The sequence below is a fragment of the Acomys minous genome (assembly GCF_964271855.1).
Source record: "Acomys minous genome assembly, chromosome: 3".
Lineage (NCBI taxonomy): Eukaryota > Metazoa > Chordata > Mammalia > Rodentia > Muridae > Acomys > Acomys minous.
Window position 1 is genome coordinate 37,277,673 of NC_140485.1, and position 21,986 is coordinate 37,299,658.

At 36.9% G+C, this 21,986-nt stretch overlaps 1 protein-coding gene across 3 annotated transcripts in view; it reads left to right on the plus strand.

Annotated features, from left to right (window-relative positions):
• Positions 1 to 21,986, plus strand: part of ANO3 (anoctamin 3) — a 236,171-nt gene that overhangs the window by 86,465 nt on the left and 127,720 nt on the right. The window contains exon 1 of one of the 3 annotated variants that reach the window (XM_084775286.1): positions 5,025 to 5,181. The exons of 1 other annotated variant lie outside the window; for it this stretch is intronic. The gene's annotated coding sequence lies outside the window, so the exon portion shown is untranslated. Of the gene's footprint in view, positions 1 to 5,024; positions 5,182 to 7,327; positions 7,662 to 21,986 lie in introns of those variants that run through there. One more of the 3 variants, XM_084775287.1, reaches the window with a different exon arrangement.

Here is a 21,986-nt window from a genome sequence, read left to right on the forward strand (position 1 = left end):
TATGTGTGTCAGTTCTGTTGTATCAGGAATAATCCATCCCACACCCTGTTCTTGCATTTTTTGCCTCCCTTTTTCATACATTCATGAATCTTGAAGGGTGGGTTTTGATGAAAATATCTCATTAAGCACTGAGTGCTCCAGCGTCTTTCACTCTGAGCACTGTCCAGTTGTGAGTCTCTGTAATTAATTCCCATCTCCTTCAAGAAGCTGCCATGATGAGGACGGGATGAGACACTGATCTATGGGTGTAACAATACGTCAAGGGAGTCATTTTATTACTATGTTTCTTTAGCAAAGCGATAGTAGTGTGTTCCTTAGGACCATGCTATTTTTAGTCTCAGGTTCCTGAACTTTAACAGTTTCAGGTGTGGGAAATATGCTTGCTGCCTTTGTAGAAAGTGATGGTTCTATTACAGCATCCAGAATAGACAACTAATAACCACTTATAACTCCAACTTCAGGTGATCTGGTGCCCCTATCTAACCTCTGCAGGTATGTGCACACACACACACACACACACACACACACACACACACACACACACACACACTAACACACACACACACACACTAACACACACACACTAACACACACACACACACACACGCTAACACATACACATTAACACACACACACACACACACTAACACACACACCCAGAGAGGAAGGAGGGGAGGGACAGAGACAAACATATAGTAATAATTATTATCATTTTTACAATTATAAAATAAATTAAAAATTAAGTTCAAACAAAAATCCAGTGTTTTCATTAGTTGAATATACATTTACTTTAGCAACACTCATAATCCTTCATATTAGTGAGGAAAAGGTTTAACACAATTTTATTGTCTTTACCACCACACTTGTGAGGCTGAGAAATTTTAAGAAACAATGTAGTAGCACTAATAAGCAAGCAGACAAAAAACATTCAATAAATAAAAGGATGGAAGGAATTAATGTGACTGAATGGAAAGGGAAATTCCAGAGAAAATGAAATTAACTTCTTTTACAATAATTTTGGAGATGATTGTCTTTTTCTGGTTTATTGTGAATCACAGTGGAAAATAAGATCCTACAGATGAGCTTTCTCTTTCCTTTAAGTAGTCATGTCTTCTGTACCAAGGAAAGCTTCTATGAGAGACAACATTCAGAGAACATCTACAGTTAGGTACATGAGAAGAATCAGGCACGTGTAGTAAAAGCCATGGCTTCTTTCAAGCATGCTAATGAAGTCTTGTTCTTGACTCTGTCACTGAGGATGCAGACATTGACTAAGATGTTGCCAATTATGATTCTGGGAATATGAGTTTATTTCCCTAAATATGAATTCTCATTTGAAAGGATGTTTGGTATCAAACCAGACAGGAGAGGTGTTATAGACAGGAAACTCTTGGCATGAATATTTTAGCAGTTCATTAAAATTAGATCACACAGTCATTCAGTTTGACTAGATCAAGTGGCATGGGCAGATGGCGTTCATCATTTACTCAACTGCTACTAAGGGGAATGTTCTGTAAAAATGGAGACACTGATCGTTTGATGGAAGAGGTAAGAAAGAGACAGATTGTGTATATTTTGGAATTTTGCCTTTCATGTGGACAGTGTTAAAACTTTCATTTTCATAGATTGCCTATAAACTGTCTGGGGGCTTAATTTTCTGAACTTACTACTGTTATAGAAGCACTATACAGTGCTACACAATTTGAATAATCAGTTGGCTTCATGTGACTTCTTTCTTCCTTACTTCATTATATTTCTTTTTTCTTATTTTTTATTCTCTCTTATTCTTTCTTTCCTTCTTATTTATTTATTTGTTTATTGGTAGAAAAGATTTCTCTTTGTCTTTTGCTATGGAAGTTTTCTACCATTAGACTATGTACCCGACCTTCATTTTCATGTTTACCTTGAGATAGAGTGTCATTAACTTGCCAAGTTTGGTTGTATTCCATATAGGCCTTGAATTTCTACTGTCCTGCATGAGTTTCACAAGTAGCAACATATTCCTGTTATTGTTTATGATTCTTCTTCAGCTGGTAAATAATTGAAGTGTTAAAGCTGGAGAAAAATAAAACAAAACAAAACACAATCTATAATTCTGCTTCCAAAAAGATGGAATCTGGATCTCCACTTTACAACACTGTAAGATGACAAGAATGTAGAATTTCTCATCCAGTAACTTTGGGAAGGATGTTATTATATCTTCCCCTGGCATGCAGTCATCACTTTACAGGTTTCTTCTATACTCTCGCAGTGACAGTAAGCAGTAATACTATCATTATGGCAATAAAAAAATAATATTTGAGTGCTTGCTCCTTGCCCAATTCTCTGGCTGGCCATGAGTGGTTCTGAACAATACATATCTCTGTGACTCCACACCCTGGAGTGTTCTCATTGCAGTTAATGGTAGAAATTTAACTCAGGCATGAGTTAGCCATTTCTAACCCCTTAATTTATTGCTATAAAGCTAGATTTCAATTTTTTTTCATATTTCTGTGGCTTACTCACAACACCCCAGACACATATCGGCTTATTTCATGTTTACTCTTAGGCAAACAATGATCAAAGGAAAAAATGGAAAGCATTTGTTACAATTCATTTCGAACTCAGCTATAGTAAAAGTCTACATTCCTTGGTGTTACATAATAATCAGTGAATTAAACATTTTCAAATACATTTGCTACAGAATGGAGACTCCCCTTGAAAAACTAGGAAACAGAAACAAAACCAAGCCAGTCCTTCATGTATTTCCATGACATTTCCTACAGCTGACAACAGCTTCAGATTGGAGCCTAAAGAAATGCAGGAGGCTTCCATGAGAGCCAAGTGAGGCAGGCATTTTCAGGGTGAGAATAAAATTAGTGAAGAGATGGTAGCTATTCTAATGCCCTGAACAAAATACTCTGGCAAAACATGTTCCATTTTTGGAAGCCTTATTTCACAACGAAGACAGAAACAAACAAGAAACTAACACTGCTCCCTCTCTCCCAGCTACAATGTTTGGTAAGTAGACATATAACAAGTTTTTGAATCACTGATTTTTAAATTAATTACTTATATTATCTCATCATATGGTTATTGAGAATACATTTTGTTGAACTGGACATTTTAAACAACTTTGTGTGTGTGTGTGTGTGTGTGTGTGTGTGTGTGTGTGTGTGTATCTGTGTGTGTGTGTGTGTGTGTGTGTGTGTGTGTGTATCTGTGTGTGTGTGTGTGTGTGTGTGTGTATCTGTGTGTGTGTGTGTGTGTGTGTGTGTGTGTGTGTGTGTGTGTATCTGTGTGTGTGTTGATCTTATCCATCCCTGCTTTCCTTTCTCGTCCCACACAAGACTCCCACTGACTCCTTTCTATTTCCAAAAACCTTTCATGACTTTCTTTTTTCCTTTTCTTTCTTTTTCTTCTCACCATTTTTTTGTTCGGATGGGAGGATTTTGGGGGGGGGGAGTTGTTTGTTTATTTTACTAGATTATGGATAACTTACCAGTGTCTGTACCACTGAAAAGAAATGGCGCCCCTGCCCCCACTGGAAACTAATATCCTCCAATAGGCTGTCAAAAGGGGGGAGGTTCTGTTGTGCTCCTCCTCAGTCCTTGATAGGATGCTGAAGGGCCCAGACCTGTGCAGGTCTTATGCAGGTATCCACAGCGGCTTTGTGTTCATGACTAATACCATGTAAAACACACACCATGTGTCTATACTACTTTTCCACCCTCTGTGTCTCTAAGTTTTCCCTCTCCCTCTTTCATGATTTCTCCAGCCTTGGGAAGGATGAGAAATCAACAATCACTTTGACCACTCCTAGGTCTGTGGCTAATCTTCATACACTGCAAATTTGTATATTTGTCCAGTGCTGAAAGCAGCACGGGTCTACAGCTATAAACATGAACATTCAGAAGACAATTTGGCTGTGTGCCTACTTAGCAAAACAACAGAGGTAGCTTTCCCACGAGGGCACATGACATCTCCCAGCTAAGTTTTTGACTAGATATACAGTATTGGGCATAATGTCCTCCCAGGAATGTACCACCATTGCCTCAGCGTTCATCTGGCAGGTTGATCTCCTGGCTAAGCCTAAGTTAAAGGGGACTTTAACTATAAAATGACAGCTACGACTACTTGCCTGTGTAAATTTTACATACATTGATTTCAGTTCTGTATTATTTGTAGTTAAATAGCCTCAAACTCCTGTATAAATAAAATTTGCTATTTCATCAACATGCAAGTAAACCAATTTGTAAACATGATGATTAATTTAAGGCCATGTTTAATCACTGGTTTCTTCTTGGGTTCAATGTATTATTATCAGTCCCAATTTCAAGCTAGATCAAGGAAGTGTTATGACAAAAATAAAAGCTACATGCCATTTTATCTAATCAAATAAATGTTAATTAGTAGGGCAAAATGGGTGAATTTTGTTTATTTTGTGGTAACAGTTAAATTCTGTTATGCTTAATCCACAGTATGTCAACCAGGACACAATACAATGCATTGTGAAACTTCACAGGTGCAGGATTTTTTCAGAAACCATGACGTTTCTATTGTACCTTTCTTAATTGACTAAAAGTACAGAAAATATATAAATTCTTAAAAAGAAAAGGAAATCCTACTAAAGTCTCTAAGTTACCAAAAATATGGCTAAATTTACCAATAAAAAGGTCACATTGCCAGACCTTTATTATTTAAATAAAAATACCTCCCACATTTTGTGTCAACTTATTCAGCTCATTCAAATACCATATGTAATGCATTATTAAAAATTGACAGTCAAATCATTAAATGTCACTGACATTATATGATTAAATGTCACTTAGATGAATCATACATCGACACTATTAACCAGTGACACATGAGGCAGCCCTGTACTGTACTTTAGCCACCCCCTAATATAAATGAATAGAAATCAATGCAGAAGTTCTTATAAAGAGATGCATTATCTTGTCTTTTAAAGTCATTATTCATATCCAGGCATTTAAAAAGTTGCCTTAAAACCCTCCAGTCAAATGCTTTGTGCAGCATTCACAAGATGAGACTCCAGCTACTGGATCAAGCAGGCAGTGGAAGGCAGAACTTTCAGCTGTCATGCTGAAGAGTGATTTAAGGAAGAAAGTGAGGTTGTTAAGGGAAGACTGTTATCAGCAATGAGGATTTCCAAATGCAGCTGAACCCAGATTCCTGACTGTGGTATGTTTAAAGGCACTTCAATCTAAGAATTTTGTATTGATTTTCTGTTTCTTTAAGCATGCATAGAGCAGTCAATTAAGAATAACTGATACGGATTTTCAAAATTGAGAATGGAGACGTTTTAAAGTTCTGTGGTGCTAGAAATGTATCTGTTAAAGTGAAGTAATACGATCTAAGTGTGTGTTTGAGATAGTCATCAGTGTTTATCTTGCATGAAAACAGTTATCACCTTAATATGTTACTATTTATTTCACAAAAGAGTATTCAGAAATTCTAACATAGTCCTAGATTTGGAATTATGTAAAATATATTTTTTTTAGAGATATATATTTCTGAACATTCTTAAGGTATAATTCCCAATGACATCTTTGTTAATGTCAAAGTATCAAGTCAGAGAAGAAGTGCTGCAAGGAAAACTGAGAATTAAACTTAAAACTACATAAATGATCTATGATTTTCACAAGCTGGTCTATCTGTATTCATGGTCAAATCACTTAAAATCGATAGTCACTGACGTGGAAGTAAGTGTTCATTAAAAACATACAAGCAAACAAATCAAAACAAAACAAGTATTTAAAACAAGCAGTTACTAGGAAAGGCATACGCAAATTTATTCTCTGCAAACTAATTCTGTGAAGGGAATATTCAGAATTCACATGCTAAATGGATTTGTTGCATTAAGAATCCACCAGAAATCCATAGTCTCTGCCCCATCATGTTATCCTAAAAATTCGGCTTCAGTTCTTCATTAGATAAATCAGAGACTCTATTATATTGAATAAGTAAAAGCAAGAGGTAAAAGAATAAAATATGTTCAATATAGAACTTAGACTAATGTCAGTTACACTGTACAAATTCAAAATGTGCTTTGCTGCTCTCTTGTCCATACTTTAACTTTCCTGTCCTTATGGACTGTTTAAATGGTTTAGTAGCGCATTCTTTGGTGGATGTGTTCAATACATGGGGTTCAGAGAATGAAAGCCACATAATTTAGTCACTTGTGTTTACTCTATATCATCAAAACTATGCTTTCCCTGTACCTCTATACTATAGTAATGCTCAGTGAATAGGCACTGATTTCTATTTAAACAAACTAAATAAAATTACTATGGGAAAACATATCTAAAAGACTAATAAAGTCTAATAAATCATTTAGTCTAATACATCATTTAGATAAATTCATTGCTTGAAATACACTCAAAATATAAGAAGTGCAGATTGTTAATTCTCATTTTTCCTTTTAACAAATACAGGGGGAGGTAATCCCCCTCAGGAACAGTCATAGGGGAGGGGAATAAGGGGAAAATGGGAGGGAGGGAAGAATGGGAGGATACAAGGGATGGGATAACCATTGAGATGTAACAAGAATAAATTAATAAAGGAGGAAAAAAACAAATTTATTATCAGCTATAAGTAGAAAACTAGGTTTGGATCTGATCTGAGGATATTTTTTTTAGAGAAAAGTATAAGTTGGCATAATTAAAGTTGATATGCATAAGAAATGCTTCACTTTTAGAAGCAGATATATCACTAATTTCAGATTCAACTATAATTTTTTTCTTTTGACATTTCTTCCTTTTAAAAAAAAGTGAGATTACATTCGATGATGATATTTCAGACTTTTTTCTCACATTCTAAAAAATTTAGGCTACAGCAAGCTTTAAAATATGCATGCTTCTCTTTCTAAGTAGATACCAGATATCTACTTAGATATCTAAGTAGATATCAGAGGTTGAAAATTTTGTGAATATCAAAATTATCTGCAGGAATTGTTTTAAAAAGTGACAACTCCTTCTAGCATTAGGTTCCACTAAAGCCCAAGAATTTCAAGCTTAGCAGGTGATCAGGTGATGCCGAAGTTCAAGTCACATAGCCAAGAGCCATTACCTTGTATTTGGCCTTAGCAGCTCCAGCCTACCACCTGGCCTGGCAATCCATCGATTTAAGCGGGGTGGGAAAGAAGAATAAGCAAAGTCTTTTACTTGCAAAGCTTTCGGCACAATGAAAGAGTAACAAAAGAAACGGGCAAAGCACTGCTTCAGCTTGTCTACTGGTTGTCTTAAGGCAGTGCAAGCATGTAGGAAGGCTGCCACGCTGCTTAAGCAAGTTATCAAAGGTAGATATGATGCATGAGGACTGCAAGGTGAGAGATCAACACGGAAGAAATGGCGTGAGTGGCATCAAAGCAGTAGAGGAGCCTCTCTGAGGCTGTGAGAGTACTTGGTATTGGTCTATGGGAAGAGAACACAGAGTAGGGGCATGGACTTCCAAGATGAGAGCATAGCTGGCTGTCATGCCCAGCCGTGGGCTCCACTGTGGGGCTAAGACATTTTTCTGAGGCTAACAAGCAGAGAGGTATGTGTTCATATGAAACTCTGCCTCTGAGACTGGAGGTGAGATGACCTTGCCCTCTTACGGTGGAAGACGATAGTGTTTTGACCAACAAAAGGTGCACGAGTGAACGTTTGTAGCAGTAAGAGGTATGTATACTGATGTGACGGTGTTAAAACAGCATTGTGCTCATTACTTGGTGAGCATTTCTCTACTATGGTAGAGAAATAAGGAGTGAAAAAGAGCTAGAAAGCAAAATTAGGATCATTTGTGAGACAGAGATCAGTAGTCATATGGGAATATCGGGACTTCCCTTGTTTTTGTTTATAGTAGCAAGAGTAAGGCATAAATTTAAAAATCTATAAAGCTAAGTATTTCATAGATTTTGAAAGAAAATCTCAAGTTAAATTATTAGTTGGTGTCTGTATGTGCTGTGTGTGTGTGTGTGTGTGTGTGTGTGTGTGTGTGTGTGTGTGTGTTTGCATGTGTTGTGTTTACATGCATGGAAGAGATGAATGAAACATAATGGATATAAAGTGTATATAATATGGTTGCTATCCTCAAAAGGTTTATAGTTTCCTGGAGAAAAACAAACTAACTACCTAAATAAACTATCTATCTATCTATCTATCTATCTATCTATCTATCTATCTATCTATCTAACTAACTACCTAACAAAAACATGATGCCTTCAAGACTAGCACTTAAATGTTAGAGTAAGTAAGAGGTAGGATTTTTATTATTCCAAGTCCTTTCAGATGCAAATTACTGCTATTAAACCGACTGTTCAGAGGCCTTGAGTGTGACTAATCTAACCTGTCCCTTGGCACTTTAAATGGATTTCCTTAGTTTTAGGATGTTTACAGATACTCTGTTCTCCATGCTATTCACTTCTTTTTAAATTTTTTATTTTATTATCCCCTGGCTCTTATTTTCCTCCTGCCTCCCTTCCTCCCCGCTCTGCTGCTATTCCTCTCCCCTAGACCTCTGACAAGCGGGGTCTCCCTCCCAGACCAACTGACCACATCTTATTATATCAGCTCACTCTGGATAGCCTGCATCCCCTTCCTCTGTGTTTCCACAGCACCTCTCTGCCAAGAGGCAGTGATTAAATTGCAACACCACAGTTCCTTTCAGAGGCTGAACCCTGCTCTCCCTCCTTCCCCTTCCTCACTTGGAGAATGAGCTGTCCATGGGTTACATCTGAACAGGGAGTCTAGGTTCTCTGCTTACAGTGTCCTTGGTTGGTGCATCAGTTTGTGCAGACCCCCTTACCCACTTCTTTAGGACTCAAGTCACATGTCACTTCTGAACCAAGTTTTCTTTTCAAGACAGTCATTTCATCTTTTCTGTCAAAGCACTAAAGCTCTTTTTCTCGCCCTCACAGGGGAACAAATCTCACCAAATTATAATATGTTCTCCTTTCCTCTTTCTTGACTAAATTATTCTCTTAAAGAAGAAGCACCATGGAGTATTTTTCATTGTAATTGTCTGAACTCTTTGCACACACAGAGCTGAATCACAACAGCAATGCAGGATGAATGTGCTAAATGTGTGTATTACTAAATAAAGGCACTTAGAAAACATGGTAGCTTGAGGCAATGCAAAGCCGCTAGTGTGGGCTTCAAGAGTGTATAGTTTTTTGAGACAGGGTTTCTCTGTGCTATCGTGGTTGTCCTGCACTCACTTTGTACAGTAGGCTCGCCTCAAACGCACAGATTTCCAACAGAAATCTGCACTATTTTGTACAATAATAACACATATCATAACCACGGAGTATGATCTTCATTACATGTTACATATTATGTAGCACACTCAGTGTGAATACATACATATGCAATTGATTCTATAGCCTTGAAGAGAAATAAGACAACTGGTCTTATCGCTGCAATTACTTCTGAGAACTTTTTCTCACACCTCCTCTCTTCTCCCCTCTTATTTCCTTCCTTCTTTCCTTTTCTCTTTGTTGAACAATCTCTCACCTCTTTAATGCTATGGACTGAACCCAGGGCCGTTGCATGCTATGAACAAATTTTACATTGAGCTATAAACATATGGGAAGAACAAAAGCATAGCTGTAAATAATAAAAGTTTAGAGTCACATTGCTAGAATATAGAAAATTGTTTGAATCTGGAGAAATGACATGCAACAAGGTACTTAGTTTGACCATAAATGCATCAAACTGAGAATGTATATTTGCCTGACCAAACAAGAGGCTTGCCTTACTATATCATGCACAATGAAGAGAGCTGAATTGGAATGGAGGTATGAAGAAAGTATGGCGTGGTGTAAGAAATTATGCTTGGGAGAATATACTGCTTCAGTATATACCCAGTAATCGATTTGTAGAATTCATTACAGAAACCAAGTTCTCTCGACAGTGAACTACATCCAATCAGATGACCTTGTGTTGCTGAACAAGGTTTGTCACTGAAATCCATCAAGCCACATTCCACTTGATTCTGTGTCCATAGAAACTGCTTACATAAATGACAAGATGAACTCAAGTTTAGGTAACACATCGTGATGATTCTTAAGACTACATATCAGTGTGGAGGATCTATTGTTTATGAAGCATCAAGTGTCAGTCAGGCTGCAGTCTTTATATATCTGACAATAGTAGTAGTGGGTAATATGTTTTTAAAAAGTCAAGAACTTAAAAGATTCATTGAAAAAGTACCGTTTGCTACATCACTTAGTGCTATGGACATGGAACTGAAGGGATTTTTTAATCGTTTTTCAAGAGACTACGTCTTCCAGTAAACTTTATATCCTTAGGAACATGGGCCCTTACAGTAGGATGCTGCCTTAAATCCTGACATTTTTACATTGCGTGACACTGGAAAATTGTTTAAAACTTTGAACCTGGGGTTCCTCTATAAGGTGGAGTGAAGTGAATGGCAGCACGTGGGTGATTATAGTGAGTCAGTGATTGAGTCAACGTTCAGATACCAGGGGCATGCCTAGCTCAGTGATAGAACATGTGCCTCATATACACAATGCCTCACCAAAACAAAAGTAAAAGCAACCCTTCACTGGCACTGGTGCTTAGTATGTACTGCATTAAAAACATAGTTATGGAACTGAAGAACTGTCTCAGTGAGTTAGAGTATGAGGCTCTGAGCTAAGATCTCAGAACCCACGTACAAAGCAAGGCATGATGACCATACTTCCTACAGGATCCCTGGGAAATCCTGCATTAAATAAATAAGGTGGAGTGTGATAGAGTGCAACACTTTCCCTCTTCCTCAAGGGCCTAGAAGCCCAAGGACTCAGGCGTGTGTAGAGCGCCTACTCTTGTGCATATTCCACATGTACTCTAAACCTCATGTACATAAATATATTCACATTACTATACATGAAACGAATAAAATAAGACAGAAACAGAAAAGTATTCACATTATTATTATTATGTAAAAGTCAGTGGTTTCAGAAGTTGATATTGTCTAATAATATGATAGTAGCACCTGGTACCTGTCCTCCCTACATTTTGTCTAACTATTGTAAGGAAGGAAATGCAATCAGTTAGGGAATGGAGATACACAGAAGAAAATAGGTGCTGAGATTTTGTACAGGAAATAAAAGGAAGCAGGCAAATGTTCCCTGGAAAAGGGATGTATGTGCTGTACACTGAGGCATTGAGGCTCTTGTCATTTTTCTTCTCCACTTATTTCACTTACCTCCACAGGTAGGATTTTTAGATAAGAAAATGAAGATTAGATTGATAAATTCTATATGTTATGTGCATGAAATCTAAAAAAAAAGTGCCTTAAAAGCTGAGTAAAAAATAGCTATCTTGTCTCTGAACTGGGAAATAAGTGTCACATTGGCAAGCACCTGAGCCTATACAGACAGGAGGATGTTTGCTACATTTAGCAGGTAACGAATGGCAATAGAAAAATGGAGAATAAGAATATTTACCTGATAAAAGTGGGATGCCTCAAACCAGGACAGCAGAAAAGAAAGATTGTCAAGACAAAATCAGGTTCGAATGTAATAAGTTTAGTATTGGAGGTTTAGCTCAGTGGTAGAGGCACTTGTTTAGCAAGAACAAGGCCCTGGGTTCAGTCCTCAGCCCTGATGAAAAAGAATTTTATATTATATCATATAATAAATAGGACATTTCAATAATGTAAGTAAAACATAAGCAATATGTGAGAAGTAGCAGCTTCGGATTGGGCATGGTGGCAAATGCCGGTAACCCAGCACTTAAAAGGCGGAGGCAAGGGGTCACTGTGAGGATTACAGCTAGAGCTGTGTAAGGTGGCTCCGTTTCAAGCTTCCACAGTCAAGTAGATCAGCCTCCCTTATAATATATTTCATGTAAACCCAATATTTTTCTCTGTAAATTGGCTCTTCATTCACGTGGAATGTGATAGACATTACACTTGAGAATTATTTTGTAGAATATCTGCAGGCTGGCCTTTAAGTTTGAATTCATCCACTTAGAATAGCCAATGGTCAGAACATTCTCCACAGTAGAGTGGAGAGTGGGATATGACTTTCTCACGTACTCTGGTGCCTCACCTTTGACCATGTCCCCTGGAGGGGGAGACCTGGTGGCACTCAGAGGAAGGACAGCAGGTTACCAAGAAGAGACTTGATACCCTATGAGCATATACAGGGGGAGGTAATCCCCCCTCAGGCACAGTCATAGGGGAGGGGAATAAGGGGAAAATGGGAGGGAGGGAAGAATGGGAGGATACAAGGGATGGGATAACCATTGAGATGTAACAAGAATAAATTAATAATAAAAAAATTTTAAAAAGTAAATTGGATACAGATATCTTATATTTGGATGCCAGAAAGTAAGGTACTTAGAAAACCACCTGACCTTAGATGTTTTTCTACTTCTATAGAAGAAAAAGTGAAACATGACATAATTAAGTATCATTCATATCTACTTTGTGAGTCTGTAGCTTAGTGGTAGAGCACTTGCCTAGAATAACTAGAGCTTCATATTCAAGTTAAAGCACCATGTGAGTGCACTCACATGTGTGTGTGTGTGTGTAATATTTTTTAGTTTTTCCTTTTCTTAATGATTATGAAAAACAGTAGGTTTCATTACAATATTTTAATATGTTTGTAATGAATGTTGGCAATAAGTCAATGTAAATCTGGCTTATTTTCTCAAATATAATGATCTTAGTTTCCATAAATGACATGATTTTAGTCTTACTAATAACTGTATGGCCTCATATTCTATACATTATAACTCATTTATCCATTGATAGATGACTAGCCTGTGACTTTGACTTGACAATTGTAAATATGACTGTAAAGTATAGGCGTGCAGGTCTTTCTGTTTTATGTTGCATTTGATTCCAGTGGTGGCATAGCTGCATCATATGGTAACTGTAATGTTATTTTCTGGGGAACCTCCACACTGATTCCACAGTGCCGGGACCAATTTACAACCCCACTGATGGTGTTCACAGCCTGCATTTACCTATGCATCCTAACTTTTTTTTTCTTGGTGATAGCTATCCTGACTGAATTTTCTTGGTGGCAAATGATATAGACATACCCATCTATTTGCTTATTGTACTTCTTGTGGGAAGTGTTGCTATGTTCTTTCATCCAATTGCTGGTTGGATTACATGTCTACTTAGTACTTAGCACTCTGAGTTCTTTGTATATCCTGCATATGAAGTGTCTCTAAGATGAACAGCTGATAGAGCCTGTCTGTAGTGATGTAGCTCGTCTCTTCTTTTTTGTGATCATTTTTTTTTATGTTTATGAGCCCTTGACTTTGATCCAATGCTACTTGTCAACTCTTTCTATTACTTTCTGAACCATTAGAGCTCTACTCAGAAAACTATTGTCTTTGCATATCTCTTGAAGTATTTTCCTATGTTGTGATAAACATTATTCAAGATATATTCATTAAAAACTTAACAAAGGGAAGTTAAATACGTCTATTTGATATAGTTAAGATTCCTGGACAAAGAACTGCAGGCTAGCATTTGTGGATGTGGCTATTTTCTTGTGTTATCATTGCACTGGGTGATATTTTGAGGTTTTCAAAAATTGTAGGTACATGTTAGAGTACTCAAAACATTAAAGTCATTTTAGACAGACATGGTCTTAATACTTATTAGGTAAGAGCATCTTCATTTAATAATAAGATGTTCAGAGTGTTGCCTTCATAAACATAGGCTTTCTGACATCTTATAATTCTGCAGATGGTATCAGCATAGTCAGTGATGAAGTAGAATGGTTTCATTAACAAATGACAATAGTTATAAGCATAAGAAACCCAGATAGGTGCAGTGAGTAGACAAACTGCTAGGGATGATATTTGACTAATCACGTCCCTCTGATAAGCTCTTTCAGTGGTCCTTTGTCAAAACAGGTGAGCAGAAAGGGAGCCTTTTAGTAGAAAAGAACATTATCATCAACCAACCATTTTCAGAATACTATTTTGAGGACTCATTCCCATGGCTGTACTGCCGGCTGCCACTATTTAATGTCATTCTCACTGATGTGCAGACACTGAGCTAATTTACAACAGCCTCTGGTAGATTACTTGTTTGGTTTTCAAAGTCCCAAGAAATCACTTATAATGTCTTTCACCCAAATATGACTGTGTTCTTTATAGACACACCATGTGGCTTTTTATAGCAAGAGAATAAGACGCAACGGCAAAACTATAGCTTCACAGAATGGCGTGGGAAGTGTTCTATCTCCCTGGAAGAGCTTGCCCACTAAGAATCCTGGCCATGGTTTGTGCTGCATGTTCCGGCACTACTGTCTGACTTCCCCTTTTTCCTGTCTCTTCTCACATGTGTTATTTAAGAAGAATATTGTATTAAAATGAATGCAGTTATTCAATGGCAAACTGCTTTATTTCAAGAAGCAACTTCTGCCATAGAAATCACACATTAGAAGTTATGATACTTTGCATTGATCAAAGGTAGCTTTACCAAAGGTTTAAGTCCTACTAATCAAGAAAGAGTGTAAAGAGGGAAGGAGAACTGTATGCAAACAAGCAAAACAAAGAATGATCCAAGACTACGTGAAAAATCAGAACCAAAGACTCCAAAAATATTTGTGCAGAAAAGCCAAGCTTCACTCCAGAGGCAAAACAGAAATAAAAACACATAGAAATATATATATATATGCAATGACAACTGGAAAAGAAAGGCCATGAACTAGAACAAAATTGAGAGGGGTGTGTGAAAATGTTTAGATGGAGAAAAAGGAATAGAGGAATGTTGTAATTAAGCTACAATCTCAAAACTAAGTCTCTCTGCCTCCAAAACACATCCTTTCAATGCTCTGGCATGATATGGTGGGACCCTCCAAAATAGAAAAAAAATGGACTGAACAATCTTATATTTTCTGAACCAGAAGACTAGCTCTAAGGACAAACTAGAACTTCATTATGTGACCATGTAGTTTTGTTCCTCGTATATTTAATGGCATAAAATTGTCTTTAAAGATCAGTGGTTTGTGTGCCTGAACATAGTAAATAGAATGGTGTATTGTATGTGCATTTGTTATCTAGTAAATATTTGCCTAATTAAAAAATTAGATATATAAAAAATAGCTTTATCTAAATATGTGTTAAAGGTTTGATAATCATGCCCATTTTATTCCTCTGATTGTCATTTGACTATGTCTAACTACTTAAACAAATCACCAGTGATCAAATTAGGCATTCAACACAGTATCAGTGATGAGATGCCTCTTTGTTTCCCTAATATACAGAACTCAGTATTTGTTCAGGACTTTAGATTTGTGCATGTATATGATTTTATTTTTTTTTTAACTAATAAAGGTTGCTTACAGGATTCTTAGTACTCTGGCATATTTTAACCTCTTTTTAAAAATAATTTCTTCAGGTTACACCTCAATTGTTATCCCCTCACATGTAGCTTCCTGTTCCCCTGCCTCCTTTTCACTCTTTTCCCCTCTCATAGGCCTGTGTCAGAAGGGGACTTCCTCCCCCACCATATGATCACAGCCTATCAGGTCTCATTCAAGTAGCCTGGCATTTTTTTTATCTGACTGTTCTTTTATATTAGGCTGACATATTTTGTTAATTTCTATTCAGGAAGTTGCTTGAAAGAACTTCTGTAAACAGTTTAGGAGGGTTATAGTGCCTAAAAGATACATAGTATTTTGCTGATCTTCAAAGCTCTTTGCAGAATTCAAATAAGTTTGGGATTCTACACAAGGACACATTACAAAAGATTCAAATCAGCCAATCAGTAACAAAGAGAACAGTACCCTGTTTTACAGAATAGTATCCCCATGGAACATGAAGATGTTAAACAAAGATGATGGCCTGAGGTAGGCCCTCTGTGGACCTGAGTTACTAACAGTCTTTAGGATTCATACAGTTTATTTTGTGGTCCTCCTTCCTATTCTTTGAAGTGCTCAGGGAATACATCTTCTTGCCTGAACTTCAGATGCTCAGGGTACCTCCACCTCACCTCCTCTTTTTGTTTAAATTGTGAAATTGCAAAATTTTCAACTGCTTTCTTTCATTTCTTTCTTTCTGGTAATAAAAATACTAAACCCAGATGAAGTTTTATTTAAGCTAAATAGTTAATGGGTTGCTATATTTTCATGTTTGTAAAAGCATAGCCTTTCAATAATTTCCAAGATCTACAGTAACCTATTCAGTATTTTAATGATATGTTTTAATGTGTATTAGAAAACAACTCATATTACCTAATATTAATTGTTTTTAATTAAACCTTTATCAAAGTCTACATTTTTGAAAACACAATTTCAATAAAAAATTACTAAATAATATCCCATGGGTTTGTATGTATATAATACTAAATATTTTGGAAAGACAATATTATATAAAGTGAGAAAATAGTGAGGAACAATGCCATATTGTGTTTTGTCTAATAACTTCCAAGATGATTACACTTCCCACTTATCTTAGCGCCCCAGACGTCTGCCACTTATGTAAGTTCTTTGTTGGCATTTTGGTGCTTTATTTTAACTTAAGATTTTATCTCGCAATTTGTTCAAAGCAAGTTTGTAAACAAGCTCATTTTTACTGCTATATTGGATTTTTCACAAGAAACCTAGATAATCATTTTAAAAATAACCTATAGACCCTGGGTTATTTGAGCCTCTTTCTTTTTTAATATTATCCCACAAAATAATAGGTTTATTTATGGCATCTTTATATTTACATAGTTAGACTTACTCTCCTCTCCTCTCTGCATCCTGTTCCTCCTCCCTTAGCTCCCTAACACTCCTGTCCTCAGTTCCACTTTTGTCTTTGCAGCCCCAAGAGCCTATGCATTCTAATACCTTACCTGCCCCTTAAAGTTTATTTTCTTTGTCTCCTCTTATGGGTTCTTTTCTAGTGTCCAGGCCTCCACATACAACTAATCCCAACAAATTGCACATATTTATTGGCTATAAGCTAGGATTTGCATATGACATATACCATGGCTTGTTTGTCTTTCTGAGCCTGGATTATCTCACTTAATATGTTTTCTAGTTTCACAATTTACTAAAATTTTCTTTTTTCTTACAAATAAATATAATTACATTGTTGAGTATACCACAATATCAATATTCCACTCGTCTGATGATGACATCTAGGCTGGGTCTCTTTCATTGCTATTATGAATAGACAAAAAATAATCATGAATGAGCAAGCATATTTGTGGTGGGATATACAAAATCCTTTGATTGTATATCTTGGAGTATAACTGGGCCATATGATTCTATGTTTAGTATTTTGATAAGCCTCCACACTGATTTCATATTGTTATCCCCAGGTGTATAAGGGTTTCTTTTTCCCTATATATTTACCATAGTTTTAATATAATAGCCTTCCTTACTAGTGCAATAAGGAATCACAAAGTAGTTTTAATATGATTTATAATGTTGGTTAAGAATTTTGAACACTTTCAAAAATATTTCCTAAACTGGGCAGTGGTGGCACATCCCTTTATTTCCAGAACCAGGGAAGCAGAGACAGGCAAATCTCTGAGTTCTAGGACAGCCTGGTCTACAGAGCAAGTTCCAGGATAGCAATGGTAGCAACGGATACACAGAGAAACCCTGTGTCAAAAAACCAATGTGTGTGTGTTTGTGTGTGTGTGTGTGTGTGTGTGTGTGTGTGTGTGTTTATTAGCCATCTTCTATTTTTTTCTCTTGAGAACTATTTGACCATTTTATTGGACTGTTTATTATTTAGCTTTTGAGGGGAGGGACATTTGAGTTTTGCAGTTAGTTATCTTCATTAAAGATACACACACACACACACACACACACACACACACACACACACACACGTAAAAAGTAAATAAGTACTTTGGGGCAGGGATGGATGAGACAGACTAGAAAGGAAAGGGAAAATGGGGAAAGAAAACTCACGATTATGCAATATTTTCATGTGTGATGAAAAATCCCAAAGACAGTGTGATCACTGTACAACTCTGTTGACATAGTAATAAATGTCTTTTATTCAGAGTAGATGAATTAATGGTACATGGATTTCATATCAATAAGATATTTTTAAAGAGATGCTGAGGAATTAATTATCTTGTATACAACGAAATAAAAACGTGGGGTTTTATATAATGTGCTAAAATGTAAAGTGGAAATGCAAATCAAAAGGACTCTGAGATTCCATCTTACACCCATTAGAATGGCTAAGATCAAAAACTCAAGTGACAGCACATGCTGGTGAAGATGTGGAGAAAGGGGAACACTCCTTCTTTGCTGGTGGGAGTGCAAACTTGTGCAACCACTTTGGAAATCAATCTGGTGCTATCTCAGAATACTGGGAATATGGCTACTTCAAGACCCAACTATTCCACTCCTTGGAATATACCCAAAACTTGTACAACCACACAGCAAGGACTTGTGCTCAACCATGTTATTAGCAGCCTTATTCATAATAGCCACATCGTAGAAACAACTTACATGCCCCACAGTAGAAAAATGGATAAAGAAACTGTGGTACATTTACACTATGGAATACTACTCAGCTACTAAGAACAAGGAAATCCTAAAATTTGCAGCCAAATGGATGGAACTAGAAATGATTATCCTGAGTTAACCCACACCTAGAAAGATACACATGGTATATACTCACTTCTAATTGGACACTAGCCCAACAGAGATGTCCCCTGGAAGACTTTACTTAGAAGGAGACTGTGATAGGTACTGCTACTTCCTATTGGGACTGCAGGTGAGAGAGGTAAGGGTGAATAGGGAAATGGAAGGATCCAGAGGGTCCAAGAAACCTACAAGAAGACCACTAAGGCTGGCGGATCTGGACCCAGGGGAGGTCTGTTCAAACTACTGTACCAACCAAGGACAATGCATGCAGTAAACCTATAACCCCTATCCAGATCTAGCCAATGGACAGCACATTCTCCACAGTTGTGTGGAGAGCAGGGACTGACTTTGACATGAACTCTGTTGCCCCCTATTTGACCACTTCCCCTTTGTGGGGAGACCTGGTGGCACTCAGAGGAAGAGTAAGCAGGCTACCAGGATGAGACCTGATAGGCTGTGATCATATGGTGGGGGAGGAGGTCCCCTCTGCCACAGACCTAGAGGGAGAGGAATAGGATGAAAGAGGGAAGGAAGGGGGAACGGGATGATACAAGTGAGGTGATAACAACTGAGTTGTAATCTGAATAATTACTTAAATAATTATTTAAATAAGAAAAGAAATAAAACTACTAAAAATAGTCATTAACAGTCTATGATACAGGTTTAATGACACCTTTCCAATTTCCTAACATGTCCTGAATCTCTGAGTATATTACTCATAATCAACAAACACATGATCCTCTGCCTTATAATATTAACAAGGAATAGCTGTTTTAATGCCCTTTCTTTTTATGTATATTAAGATATCTTTGTTCTTGTAAAACTTACAAGTGAAAGGAACAGGGAACGTAAGATCACTGGACTGTGAAATGTGCTTTTCTGTAGATGCAGGACTTCATCTTTCCTAGGACTTTCTTTTTCTTCACATTGTCATCAGATAGAAATCATCTTAATGTAAAGATTCTGAGGAACTTCCTCTTGGACACCTCAGGGTATTTGAACAGTAGTAAACATGTAACTATTGAGAATAATTTACCTTGAAACATTTGTCTTTCCTAATGTTGTTGAGTTATAATCAAGAATGCTGTTAGTGATATTTGGCAAAACTTGTGGCTGAGGCTTTCATACTGTAATCTGGAAGTTTGGAATTTCATATTAAATATTCTAATGAAATGATAGCCTTTGACTGAGTTATGTACTGGAGCTTTTTTATTCTCTTATTCTATATGTTGATGTGACATCTTGATTTTGCATTGCAAAACTGAAAGTAAATCCAACTTGACTGAGAGTCCCTTTCCCATAGGAGTCTACTTGCCTGTCATTTGTTACAAACATTGACCAAAAGAAGAGGCTATCCCAAGTTCAAGTTCACTAACTATATGTGTCCTAAAACTATCTAAAGCCTTGGTTATCTGACTTATTAATGATTTAGCTGTAGCGCCTAGAAAATGTCAAAACCAAAGGCCACATTCACAGGCTACACAAATTTCTTTAGGGTTGAAAGTGAATCAATTGCTCAGGTAAGTTGCTTAGCCCTGAATTATATTTTGGCTTCAACTTGATCTAGGGATTGTCTACTCAATGCATCTAGGTAGTTTACTTGATATATTTTTTATGGTTTTTTCATTAGAAGATTTGATGTAAATCACCTGAAATAGAAACTCAGTGGTTTCTTGCAAATGTTTTTATTGTCCCTGTGAGATGACCAGTCTTCTAAATATGTCTAACCATATATTAGAAATCACCATAAAATCTGTTGTGTGAATTCCTTTAAGACTATAGCCTTAAATTATTAAAGCAAATAATACATTGAAATTATATGTCTGAATAATTATTAAATGTGACTTTTAAGTGCACATTCTTATATCATAGTTTTCTCTGCCAGTTTGTGGCAGGTTCTAGAATACACTTTAGCCTTCCTGCTGTCCAGTGTGAGCACTTCAGTCACTGCTTTAGTGATGAACTGTATTTATGAGTATGCCATATGGAAAAGAAGTAGAGCTGGCATTGTGATCTGGAGGTAATAAAGCGTGAATCTGTTCAGTATTGAGGTCAGAGTTTTGGCATTCCTAAAACTCATAATTAAATATTATTTGAACAGGAAAGTCAGCACTACATTTCTGGCATGTTTAGAGGTAAGCTAGGAGCACTAAAACACATATATGTTAATATATAATAAATCCAAAGAACACTTTGAAAGTTAAAACATTTTTCCTAATAAGTACTATTTTTAAACGCAAAACAAATCTAGAAGAGAAAGCAAAATTTTCACAATTTGAGCAACATTCAATAAATTTCTACTGTGTGTAAAATTTCTCTTGACCTTTCATCATATGGTTGTTTTTCTCAGTTTATTTTCATAAGATTTCTTTGTAAATATGTGAACACATTGTTCATTATAAAAATAAGATCTATAATGAGCTACTGGTAGGAGGTGGTTGTATTCTGAGGTAAATTTTAATTACAAGCTATGTCTTTGTGACTTTTCACTAATCAAGAAGTCCGAAGCAAGAAGTTACAGATGAGTCATGGCATCTAAAGAAACATCTAGACTCTCATTCAGCTTACCACAAAGACACACAGAAGCCAAAAGTTAATACTGCTAACTAAAACCATAAAGACAAAACAAGGCTTTATTTTTAAAACACATTTTTATTGAAAAATAAAATAAGTCATATTACATCTCATTTTCTATCCCATCCCATGCATCCACCCATTCCTCCCTCCCTCCCACTTTCACCCCAATTCCCTTTCCCTATGACTGTGACTGAGGGGGACCTCCTCCCCCTGAATATGGTGCTAGAGTATCAAGTCTCTTCTTGGTAGTCTGCTACTCTTCCTCTGAGTGCCATTGGGCCTCCCCAACAAAGGGACATGGCCAAATATGGGGCACCAGAGATCCTGTGAAAGTCAGTCGCCAGTCTCCACTTAACTGTGGAGAATGTTCTGTCCCTTGGCTAGATCTGGGTAGGCAACATGATGATGCCTGCATGTTTTGTCCTTGGTTGGTGCCTTAGATCAAGCAGAACCCCTGGGCTCAAATCCACCCATCATAATGTTCCTCTTGTAGGTTTCTAGGACCCTCTGGATCCACCTACTTCCCTATCGCCTATATTTTTCTCATCTAGAGTCTCAATAGGATGTCCTCACCTCTATCCCACTTTCCTGGTAGGTGCAGATTTTCACGGGACATGCCCCTTGGGCTAGTGTCCAGATATGAGTGTATACCATTTGAGTCTTTCTGCTTCTGGGTTAGCTCACTCATTATGATCATTTCTAGTTCAATCAATTTGTCCACAAATTTCAGGAATTCCTTGTTTTTAATAGCTGAATAGTATTCCATAGTGTAAATGTACCACAGTTTCTTTATCCATTCTTCTACTGAGGGACATTTAGGCTGTTTCCATGTTCTGGCGATTATGAA